Here is an 8,857-nt window from a genome sequence, read left to right as displayed (position 1 = left end):
TCTTGTTGTTGACACGCTGGTAGAGCTTTTTCATGTACTGCATGCAGCTGCGATACAAATGAGTACAATCCAAGGCCGTGTCTTTCCTCCCGTCATTGAAACTGTTCCTTGGAGTCTCGGCATCCTCACACAGCACTGAAGCTGAATAGTGTATCTCCACTTATCACAGAGAATGAATGGAACATGGTAAATCAGCGTCCAACAGAAACTGAATGTTTTTGCACTCTAAGATAAGCATTATTGTAATAGATGGGAATGAAAGTTTTCATATGAAAGTTTTCCGATTGTACAGACAGCTCTACAATTGTTGGCAATTCGTGAGTTATGATATGACATATAATGAAGAGCTGATAAGAGCAAAGCTTACTCGCAAAATTGAGTCCATCCACATTAATATAACATAGACATAGGAAGAGGAAAATCCAGCAAATGGAAGACATACAGTAAAGAGTCAGCGAATATAATGGATTCAGCAATAAGTAATATAAATCCTTGAAACACAGGAAAGAAATTTATAATTCAACAGAGATTTTCCTAATGCACTTCTATTTGCATCTGTTCAAAAAGACTCTTGTTTATTTGCAACATACAGTTCTGAATCTGATATAAATTCTTAATGTAGCTCATATTTGCTTGATGCATCATGTGCCTATAAATGGCAACGCAAACTTTGATAAATAATTAAATGGTTTTTATCTAAAAAAAGAAGAAGAAAGGGTGAAGGGGGCCAAAAACACGGGGGCTTTTATTGCCTTTTTTTCCACAGCATTTCCATCGCATTAATAATTTTTATTTAATAACATCACTGCTTTATTTCACTTTGAGTAAAATGAAATGATTTCATTTCATGATTATTTGATCTAATCAACTGACTGGAGCAGCTCACGAATCACAAGCAACAATTCATCTGAGTACTCAGCAAACAAGATGTAGAGCTGTCAACAGAGTTGATAACAATGTCATTAGCATTGCTGGATCCCAGAATACAACAACCGAGTTGTTGACACTGAGCACTGAGTCACTTTCCATAAACAAGACCCTTACAAGTACGATGAACTTTATTTGTCCTCAGGGGAAGTAGATAATTACAGCTGCGAAGAACACAAACTGACAAAAACATCGAGGAGTAAACATCCAACACTGTGACGGAGTTTCCAGTTATATCAAAGAGCTTTTGGTGTAATTCACACAGGTTCACATATTAGACTCCAAATGTAATGTACAATTATGTGCGTACATTTACTGAATTTTAAATAACAGAAAGTGAGTACTGTAGATAAAAGTACAATTTTTGTTATCTTTGTAATACATATTAAAAACCTGTGGTATTAGTCCCATTAGTAGTAGTAGTAGTAGTAGTAGTAGTAGTAGTAGTAGTAAGTAAGTAAAACAAATTGAGCTTAAAGTAATTTTGGTGCCTGAACTTAAACTAATGCCCAAAAATATAAGAAAATCAAAGGTAAAAATATTAAAACAATGTATAAAACAAATGTTACCACCATAGACTTCTATTTTATAATTCACTCCACTACTTTACTTCTGAACATTTTACAAACAGTATGTCATGGCCACTCAGGTGGATTGGACTCAAAGGCTGGACTTGAGAGGAAAGGTTTAACAGGTTTATTGAAAACACCAAAGGTAAAAAGGGAAAGGTGTCAGCCAGTGAAGTCTAGGTTCCAAACAGACAGGCAATTCCACAGTCCCTCTTCTCTTCAGAGTCTCTCACACCGAATAAAAGTCTCAGCTCTCTGATCTCCAGGCAATCTGCGCTGAAGGACAACAAGGTAAGTGACTTACAAAGAGAAAGCATAACAAAACAACAAGCAAGAGCACCAGCTTCAGCTGCTATTGTTAGTTCAGCGGTACAGGAAAGACTGAAGAGAAACCATCGCTCTAAGTAATGGCAGCAGATTAGGTGATCCGGAACTGGTGAGCTCATTACCTCCAGGTGTGTGGAGTCACATGGTAGGACCCCAAGACAAGCCCCACCCCTGTAACGCAAGGGCGAGGTTAACTCAAACACAGTGAGTTAGTGCAGGAGGTTTGAAGGTCAATAACACAAAATCTTGTACTAATTCATGATACATTGTTCTAAACTGATATATCCAACGAGGTATTAGAACATTCAATATGGCTTCAATTTAGTTCGACAAAAATATCATTTAGCCATGATGCTTTGAGTTTAGAGTAATAATTTTCTTTTACTTTGTTTGGCAAACATGAAATCCTATACTGGAAATTTTACTTAAGCAAAAATGTTTAAAGAAGAAGAAGAAATCTAAGGAGAAATACATTAACAAGCTACTTTATTTGCTCACATTGCATTGGCCCCACTTTTTGTTCTCACAGCTACTTTACTTCTTCATAGGTTAGATTTAGCAAGATGCTGGAAACCTACATAGATATGATATGTTTGTCCATTTTGACATGATGCCATCACGCATTTGCTGCAGATCCCAAAGGTGCACTGTTGGGTTGAGATTTGGTGACTGTGAGGCCATTTGAGTACAGCGAACTCATTGTCAAGAACCGGTATCAAATGATCTGAGCTTTGTAACATGGCACATTATCCTGCTGGAAACGGATACCGGGAGATGGGTACACTGTGGTTATGAATGAGTGAGCATGATCAGTAACACTACTCAGGAAGGACGCGGCAAATAAATGATGCTAAGCTGGTACTAAGGGGCCCAAAGTGTGTCAAGACATATATATCCCACACCAAATCACCACCACCAACAGCCTGAAGCACTGATGCAGGTCAGTTCAGTCTGTTGGGCATGTTCAGAGACACTCTCCCGCATAACCTTCCTGTAACGAGCTGTCATTTGAGTTACTGTTGCCTTCTTATGATCTCAAAGCAGTCTGGCCATTCTCCTCTGACCTCTGGCAATTAACAATTTACCGTACTAGATATGTTCTCTTTTTTGCCATAGAGCTTAAATCGCCTCTCTTGTCCATTTTGATGATTGTTTTTCAGCAGCTTTTCTTGACCAAGTCAAGATACCTGAATTGCTGCAATGTTATTGGCGATTACATATTGGCGTTAGCAAGCGACTGACCAAGTGTACCTGGCAAACTGAGCAGTGAGTGTATTTGACAATAAAATGTGTCTACTGCCAGCTTCATTAACAAACATGAAATGTCACTGGTTCTAATACAAGGCAGATGAGTTGTTTCCCCCCCAGTCGTATCTCCTTTGAGTGTTATTACAAGGATGCTTTATTATTGGATGTCATGGTTTCTATTTCTGTGATCATCAGAGAGATTGTGCTACTTGAGGAAAAATGAAAGGGCAATTAATGTGTCAAGTTTTTAAAATTTCAAAGAACGCTATAATAAGATAAAACTTTACCAGGTTATAGATAATAGGAAAGGTTAGATGATAAAAGGATAACACTGTGATCTTTATGGGTATTCTCGAATCCCTGGTCTATTCGCCCACACACTGGCTCCCTCCATATTTTTCAAATCCCCATGTATAATGAAGACCACATAGAGGATACTTCTCTGCTGCCAAGACATTGCTTTTAAAATGAATTAAGCCTTGGAATAATTTTAAAATGGCAAGAGCTGCACGGATGAGAAAAAAATGCCCAAGGGAAGACAGAGACCTCAACATCACCTACAGAAGAATAAACGTAGATTTAACAAAAAATAATCTTACTGCGCTGTTGCATAAACTTATCCCGGGGCAAGTTTGTGCACCAAATGGCAGTAGTCCAGACCTCTAGGGCTGTAATAACTCTGTACCACTTAAAGCTCAATCAGTTTCAATGTTCAACATGCAGTGCATCCTCTAAGGCATGCAGGTTCACGTGGAGCAGCTCTACTTCTCTATTCTGTTGCCTACACTATTAAATATTTGTCTCATCTTTTCTGTGAGGCTCATATCGTTTCAAGTGGGGCTTGTCATGGAGAAACCCCATTTTGACTGTAAATTTTTACAACTTACTTAGCCACACACCCTCTCATTTTCCCCTGCCCTCCTTCCATCGTTCCCACTCTCCTCCTCATGCCTCTCCTTCCCTCTTTCTCTGTCTTTCCATTCTTCTCTCTCCAGCTTCCTGTGCTCTCAGAAGAGGCTGATAAGTATAATCGGAAGTGACTGGTTCAGCTGCTTGCACTGCCTGAGCTACAGAGACCGATGTATTCTCATGATATCTAGGCACAGCTGTAAATGCCAGCACACAATCCACACAAAATGCACTCCCAAACACACACATACACACACGTGAATGCATAAATATGCACACACCCACTGTCCAGCTACCGCATCTTGCATGCCATTTGTTGCTAAAATGCCATTAACATGAGCATACTTACAACAGAAGGCAGTTAGAGATCATTTCTGCAGCACTAGAGACAGGCTCTCTGTCTCCAGGGAGAAAAACTCTGCCTAACTGTCTTTGTGTAATCTTTCTGCAGTACTTAGGATCTGTATTGCTACACAATGAACATGCCCTTGTGCACATGACTTTATGAAGAATGTGTACACACCTAGATCTGTATGATAAACTGCAGGTGTGTGCATGTGAAGTGTGTGTTTACATATTCACAATAATTACCTCTCACACTGTCGCTGTACTTGGCTGCAAGCCTCCCACTAGGCCATCAAACATCATTAGCCATCAGCAGCATGGGACAAAGAGGCAAAAGCATGACTTGTTTACAGAATGAAATAGCTAGCTTGTAGACAGCAGATTAAAATTGACTGCAGGGTTAGTAGACCATCGCCATCTAACCATTACCACCATTTGATTTGTTGCCGATCTTCACTGAACAGAGAAAGTGGCATTTAATTGAGTGTAGATAATGATCAGCTGATGGGAATGTTTTTAATGAAATGGAATTTGAATTGAATTCTGCAAAACTTGTTCAGATAAGATATTGATCACAACATATACATCTCCCTGTACACTGTTGGTGTTCAAAGGTTGTACATATGGGCCGCATAGCTCTGCAAGCTGAAGCTCCAAAGGAATTCCTGCCCTACCCTCAGAGCAAAATGAGTTACCTGCAGCTAGATGGAGAGCTCTTTGTGTCAACATGGCACCTGCACTTAGTATCTGTCATTAGCTATAGGCTGCATATCCTTAGGTTCAATTAATCAGAAGCCCTCCTTTGGAGAATTGTGCCCTGGCTCACATTTCAAGGTACCTGCTTCCGTCTGTGCCAGTTGTAATCCTGGCAAAAGACAAGTGGAACAGGTTGGCCTAACTTGGCAGGGGGGCAAGATGGTGTTAATACAGACTTTTGGAGATGATTTCCTTTGAGGGAGATCCAATCCAGTGTCACAGCATGGCGCTCAGGAAGTGGCCAAGCCTCCAACTGATGGAGTTTCTAATTCAATCTGTTCCAGATCAGCGGGGGGGGGTCAGTGTTTGCACCAAGAAGTAACCTTTCTTTCTGCTCTCTGGTCACTGAGGAAATGTACAGTCTATTGATTTGAGAAGCCAATAGGTGATCAATAAACTGGCTGACAGCGAAAACATCAGTCCATTTCTCATACATATCCTGCAGGATTCAACTGTTCATTTGCTATCCAGTGAAATATGCAATCTACCTGTGTGTTTGGCACTGACTGAGGCAAAACGGAATTTCAGACTCATTAGAGTAAACAAGTGAGTGGTTTATTAAGACGTCCCGCTTTCCTTTGATAATTTGATACATTGCTGCCATCTAGTGTTTGTAATTAAGTGGACAGATTGATTGGCAGTGGGGGTTGTGGTTGTACTAAGAGTAACAACTGTTTCAATGACTTTATCAACATTTGGATTGTTTGAGTAGGAAACTATGTGAAAGCTTAAAAATAACAAAAAAGACCTTTGAAAAAATCCAACATCTGTAACACCAAGCATCATTTGAATTTAGAGTGATGATGGGGCATGGAAATAATGAACAATCTTGTTGTTGTTATTTTTCTGCCCTAATTGGATAGATATAAAGCAGAGAGTTTAGTCAGACAGCAAAACCTCTGACCCTGTTGAACTGTGAAACTAGTAGGCTTTAATGGTGCTCAGTTCGTCAGAGAATTTCCTTTTGTTTGCCTTATCAGTGACATGTCAACAAGTGACTCTCTGGAAACTTTAGGACCTATCTTCGATAGACAAAAATGGTCCATATTGTGTCTAAAACAGCCTGGTGTGGGATAAGGAAATGTCCCAGACCAGGCTGTTGACTACTTCGCTATCAGTCTACTTTGAGAATAATAAATGGATATTCTCAATGAAAACAGCAGGAAAAACATGGTGACTGTGCAAAAGTCTTTCTTTATAGTTTGTTTCCAAGGAGACAGATTTTCTTGTAATATTTAAAACGGTCTTACGCAGTAGTTCCTCAGGCTTTCTAAAGGTCTCGCATAGTTTGTCTTTTGACATTGGTTGCTTATTCACTCATTTTTAGCCCGGTTCTTGTATCTGACCAAATTTCAGGAGGTCATTTTTATTTGTTAAGCCCCTTAACACTGACCATTGAATAGTAAAGCATAAAAACTGGGAAGTACCAGTGTTGTGTCTACACAAAACAGAGAACGCAGCAAAGACCTGATTTTTAATTATATCTTTACGCACTTTGTTATTAGCCTGTTGGGGAAAAAATGAATTTCTTATAATTACTTTAGACAAATTAACACAAATTTTAAAAAATGACACAGTTTGGCAGGTATAACATTTTTTCATCAACAAAGAGCTGTTAACTGCAAAACCTGGCATATATCAGCATGCTGTGCTGTGTGTCTTTAAAAAAACCGAGAAAACTGGAAAAGTGGACGACAAAAGAAGTGGCAGGCCTGAAAAATTGAGTGAGAAGAAGTGATTCTTAAGGACGGGAGACGGAGAGAAAAGACTGAGCTTTGCTAAATGACACAAGAGCTAGACTACAAATTTGAATCACTCCATAAGACTTGTTGCTACCCGAATCTTTGATACAAATTGACATTAATATGTACAGAAGAGACCAGGAGAGAGGTGCAACACTGTGTGTCTAGGTGTATCTGTAAAACATGGTGGAGGTTCTGTCATGGTTTGAGGCTGCCAGTCAGATCCTTTCCGGAAAGGATCTGACTGGCAGGTGCTTCATTTTTCACTGTGACAGTGTTTCTAAACACACTGCCAATAAGCACATCTGAATAGAAAAACACACTATCAGTCATGGATTGGCCTCCTCAGTCCCCAAATGGGTGACACACTGTCTTACAGACTACCTCAACTCTGAATTATGCCATATTCAGAAGTTTGCAGATGACACGGCCATCATGGGGTGTATCTGGGATGATCAGGAAGAGGAGTACAGAAGTCTGGTGAGGAACTTTGTCGCATGGAGTCACACAAACCACCTGCAACTCAACACCTCAAAGACTAAGGAACTGGTTGTGGACTTCGGGAGGTCCAGAGAAGGTCCACTGCCGGTTCAGATAGAGGGGGAGGAGGTGGAGGTGGTCAACAAGTACAAGTACCTCGGGCTGTGGGTGGACAATAAACTGGACTGGTCATGCAACACAGAGCACCTGTATAAAAAAGCCCAAAGCCGACTGTACTTCCTCAGGAGGCTGAGGTCTTTTAACATCTGCAGGAAGCTCCTGAGGATGTTTTACCAGTCGGTGGTTGCTGGAGTACTTTTCTATGCTGTGGTGTGCTGGGGGAGCAGCACAGCAAAGAAGGACTCATCCAGGCTGGAGAAACTGATCAGGAGGGCTAGCTCTGTGGTCGGCATGAAGCTGGACACTCTGGTGACAGTGGCAGAGAAAAGGACACTAAAGAAACTGATGGACATTATGAACAATGCTGGGCATCCTCTGCACACGGCCATAAACAATCAGAAGAGTCTGTTCAGTGACAGGTTGCTTCTCCCCAAGACAAGAACTAACAGACTTAAAAACTCCTTTGTCCCACACGCCATCAAACTGTTTAACTCCTCTCTGGAGGGGAGAGGGAGGGGAAACAGGAGGACAAAGGAGGGGGGAACAACTAAGCTGTAGTGCCTCTGCACCTCACTGTACAATACCTTGTGCAATACTTTTTGTAAATAGTCAACAGTGCAATAGACTCAATACTTGAAATGTGCAATTCACTTGTATTTTTATTTTTTATTCCTATTTATTCTATTTATCCCCTTTGTATATTTTATTTATATTTGTCTCTGTATTTATATATGTGTGTGTGTGTGTGTGTGTGTGTGTGTGTGTGTGTGTGTATATATATATATATATATATATATATATATATATAACAATTCTGTAACTGTAACTTCGGTCGTTGCTGTGCTTTTTGGAAGTCGAATTTCCCAGAGGAACCCACCCGAGGGATTAAATAAAGTTCTATCTTATCTTATCTTAAATGTCAGCATTATTTGAAGCAGTGAGGGATCATCTTGACAGAGAGCAGAACAAAAGGCAGTCACCATCCAAAGAAGCGCTTTAAATGTCTTTCAAGAAACCTGGGGAACTATTCCTGGAGTGTAAGAAGGTTTAGGCTGAGCTGAAGAATAAAGGTGGTCAAACCAAATTTTGTTTTGTTTGCAAAGTCTAAATAAATATAGAAACAGTAGGCTACCAGCAAGTACAAGCTGCAACATCATAATTCAGTCGCCATCACTGATATTACAGCTTGTAAATCCCCAGTCACATATAATTATTGATTATGTTTTTACCATCTAATTAGCTGAACTTAAAATCCCGTTAAAAATCTCGACTCGTCACGCCTACCAGGAGAATGATCGACCTGCCACCACTCCTGTTTTCAAACAGCCTCTCCTTGTGCTCCTTTGAAACTTGTCAGGTTAATCAAAAAGAGGTATATTGACTTTCATCCTCAGACGCACGTATTATAAATGTCTCTGTCTCAAGGCATCAAGA

This window comes from Aulonocara stuartgranti (assembly GCF_965226115.1).
Source record: "Aulonocara stuartgranti genome assembly, chromosome: 2".
NCBI classification, from domain to species: Eukaryota; Metazoa; Chordata; class Actinopteri; order Cichliformes; family Cichlidae; genus Aulonocara; species Aulonocara stuartgranti.
This window is presented reverse-complemented; position numbering follows the sequence as displayed.